Source organism: Tachypleus tridentatus, chromosome 9 (genome assembly GCF_004210375.1).
Source record: "Tachypleus tridentatus isolate NWPU-2018 chromosome 9, ASM421037v1, whole genome shotgun sequence".
NCBI classification, from domain to species: Eukaryota; Metazoa; Arthropoda; class Merostomata; order Xiphosura; family Limulidae; genus Tachypleus; species Tachypleus tridentatus.
In genome coordinates this window covers 69027377-69031294 of record NC_134833.1, presented here as the reverse complement: position 1 = coordinate 69031294, position 3918 = coordinate 69027377, and the positions used below count along the sequence as shown (strand labels likewise).

Here is a 3918-nt window from a genome sequence, read left to right as displayed (position 1 = left end):
TGTTTCATAAAATTGGCGTGTGATTAAAAATAAATTGTTCTATTTCAATAAAATGATTGGAAAACACAAAAGACATACTTATACGAAAAAAATCAATTTTGACTGAACACAAAACAAAAAAAAAAATATGACGATTCAATATAGATAAAGAAAAACTTAGAGCAATTAACCACAATTGAAACATCGTTCAAAAAAACTTATTGAATATTTATAGAAATTAGAAAAATTTTGGTTGTCGAGTTCATTTGATTACCCCATTCATGTCTTATAGTTATAATTTTTCACAAAGTATGTATCTTATGCTGTATCAAAGTAATGCCATATTTTTTGGTAAACTTTGTATTTATTAACAGGAATGCAACATCAAAAGTTAGTTTGTTTTAAAGCGAGAGTCTGTGATCATGATTTATGAACGTGAGACGTTGTCCTGGATCCACTATATAGGAGTAGTTTTATTACCGTCCATACAGAAGTTGTTTTAATATATTGTCAGGGAATATTTTAATATTTTATATTTTAGTTCTGCTAATACGATATATAGGATTACCCATACTCGTTCGCTCGAGTAACCTGGGTTCCAGTCTATTAATTAATAGGCTCTTCTGTATACGCAGTTTTTGTTCACTGTTGGCCTTGTTTATGCATATTTCGTAATATGTAGGTCTTAAATTTGCGTGTTTTTGCATGCGCGGCTGTTAGCAGAGAAAAAGTTAAGGTCGACGATGGATAAAGGAGAGCTTAGTAATTAATAGTCTCAAAGTTAAGTTAAACGGAGGAGGGAAGCACGCCTCGTCTGTTGCTGAATTTACGAGTTAACGTTATGTAAATTAGGGTTTCTCGGCTAGACCAGTGTGATTTCTACTTGGAGATGGATTAAGCCTAGTTCAAAATCTCGTAAATACGTCAGAAGTTGTTAGTTCAGAGCTGGCTGTGTTAGGTAGTAGTGTGAGTAAAAGATATGTTTTATTTGCCCGAAGAAAATTGTGTATATACGTATTTTTAGTGGAATACAGTTTCACGTACCTAGCAATAAGTAGTTGTTATAGTAGTTAAAGGTTGGTGTGTTTTAGTCTTTAGTTTAATTAATTTAGATTTATGATATACTAATAAGGTGATTTGCTATTCGCTTATTTACATAAGACCATTATTCCTTATAACGTGAAAAGTTCTCGACCGGGAAAGTTCAAGTTAAAGCGGCTGTAGGCTTTTCTTGGCTAGACCAAGTTTAAAGGTTATTTGTAGGTACATTTGTTATTGAGTCCACCCTCAGTTTTTTTTTAAAGATTGTAATTGTATATTTTAATTTATTGTAGGCTTTGAAAGTAGCTCACTTCTACACTATACTTAACTTTTATAAATTGGATAGGCCTTATACAAATATTACTTAAAAATTGAGTTTTATTTGTAAGTAAATTGGTGTTTAGATCAGTAAAGTATGTGGCTTAGTAGATATTTCGATTAAGTCTCAGGTTCGAAAACACGAGTCAGTTGCTATAGAAATCAATAACCGGTTTACTTTGTTGTTATTAAGAAAATCAGAAATATTACACTTTAAGTATTAAAAAATAAGTTGAATTTAGGTTTCTAGAACAATATAAAAGATACAACTTCAGATGCTCTTAATTTCAAAGTATATATTCTAAATCTTACTGTTTAACGGTATTTATAGGTTAAGAAGAATTTCTAAATTTTGAAATAAAAATATTTAACATTTATGAAAACATCTAACGACAATTTGATAAAAACTTGTCATTGGTGGAAAAGCAAGTTAATAAGCAGTTTATAATCATCTGGTCAGTTGAAAATTAAAAACTCTAGTAAAAAGTAGAAATAATCTGTTGGAAAAATAAAAATTTAGAACGTTTAACTTAGAAATATCCAGATAAAGTAACTTTTAAATTTCTCAATTATGATTATAACGATATAATAAAACGTTTTTGGTATGTGGCTTGGAATTTACCATTCGACCAAAATGTCTTAACTATGAATGTTTTCTATTGAATTATAAGTAGTTCATTCAGGAATTGCCTAAGAAAATAATATGATTTAAAAGCAGTGATAACATAAAAACTAAAATAAATGACAATGATTTAACATCGTCTGACAAACGGAAACTTACGGGTGAAAAGGAATATTTCGCCATAAAAAGATTTAAAGATATAGTTATTATAGAACTAGATAAAGGAAGTATTGTATTTTAGTTGAATGTTGGATATCTAGTAAGATCGACGGTGTCTTATGTAGGCACATATAATCATTAAATACATGTTGTTGTATTTTAGTTACATTTGTGGATGGATGTCCAATAAGACTGATCTTATCTGGTGCAGACACATATAATCATCAATTAGCTATTTTTTTGTTACATTTCTGGATGAATGTCAAGTGAGAACTATGTGTCTTATATTGACAAACATAATGAATTACCTGCTTTTAGTTACATTTCTGAATGAGTATTTAGTAAGATTAGTATTATCTGCTCATTGATAAGGTTCATCAGAAGGAAAATTGCTCTATCTGTGGCATCATCAGGGATTGCAGCCATTTTGCTTAGTGGAAGAAGAATTGTGCATTCCGTACTCAAGCTACCATTGGCTCTATCCTGACAAGAATCTCCTTCTGGCAATATTTGAAAGAGAACTGCTCTTTCACAAGTCCTTGTTGATTGTGAATGAATATTTTGGGGTGAAGCACCATGTCCCGCAAGAGACTGTCAACAGAACTTTGTAGGACTTCCTGAATAATGCCAGGGTTATGGGTAATGTAACAGACATCGAGGAACCAAAGCTGATGCATTAAGTCGTTATTCCTTTGGAAACACGTTTTCACACTGAAGTTAACTACAAACATGGGAAAGTTTCTACATAGAAACCAAGAGACAGGAAGCTCTTCTTGACATTCCAAATGGAAACATTCTTGCTGAAACCATAAGTGGACTTATCACCATGTCTAAAGACATCTTTTTCACTTCAGAAGAGGAACGGGAGTAAAGGGTAGTCCCAAATATCCAAAGACATTTACCAAACATTATCTGGCTATGAGAGAGGAATATTTTGGCTCCCAAAAACAGTGATGTTGACAGGATAAGTTCAAGGTTGTTGAAGAAATTACCTGGAGAAAACAAGTTCTACAAATCCATTGACTCATTGTTGGATCCTAATGAAGTTGTTCACTCTCAACTAAATTTTAAAATTTCCTGCAACTCCTAGGTGTTCCACCACACAACTTGGTACTCAAACTATGGGCACATCTTTTGCCTTTGAGAAATTTGAATCCACCTAGGCGTGTCATCAAAGCAACAATCATTACAGGTAATTTCAAAAGTGAAGATATCTTTCTGCCTCAGATACCTATCCGCATAACTGACAAACCCTTTGAATTCAAGAGATTCAATTTCTCATCTAACACAACTTTGCAATTTCCAAAAACAAGGCTCATGGACAATTTTTAAAGGTGGTTGGACTAAATTTGACAACCTCTTGCTTTAATCACGGGAAATTTTATGTTGGCTTCTTTCGTGTAGGTAATGAGAAACATTTATACTACTTTATCCCAAAAGATAAGACAAGAAACATTATTTAGAAAGAGGTTTTTTAATATACTTTTTTCATTTTTAGTGTTAATGTTTGCGTATGCATGTGTTATGTTTTTAGGAAAATAAAGCTTTAGGAATAAGTATGTTTTCTACTAATTTTATTTTTGTTGTCACTTCTTAATTTTTTCCTTGTGGAACACCGGGTACGTTTGTTGGTGTACTTTATATAAAATTAATTTTAACAGATTTTATCGGAGTATGTTTTGAGTATTTTCCAAAATTGTACAGAAGTAGTTCTAATAGCGCGTATAAAAGTATCTCTAGTATGTTCTGCTTGAATATTTTAAATATATTCTATGTGAGAGTAATTCTAACAGACTGTA

At 31.6% G+C, this 3918-nt stretch overlaps 1 long non-coding RNA gene across 2 annotated transcripts; it reads left to right on the top strand.

Annotated features, from left to right (window-relative positions):
* The first annotated feature begins 455 nt into the window (after window positions 1–455).
* On the top strand, window positions 456–3675 carry LOC143225427 (uncharacterized). 2 transcript variants are annotated; one of them, XR_013013842.1, is made up of 2 exons: window positions 456–945; window positions 2492–3675. It is a non-coding gene; the product is annotated as an uncharacterized LOC143225427 (long non-coding RNA). The 2 variants fall into 2 exon arrangements; XR_013013843.1 differs by having other exon boundaries at window positions 930–1055.
* The last annotated feature ends 243 nt before the right edge of the window (window positions 3676–3918 follow it).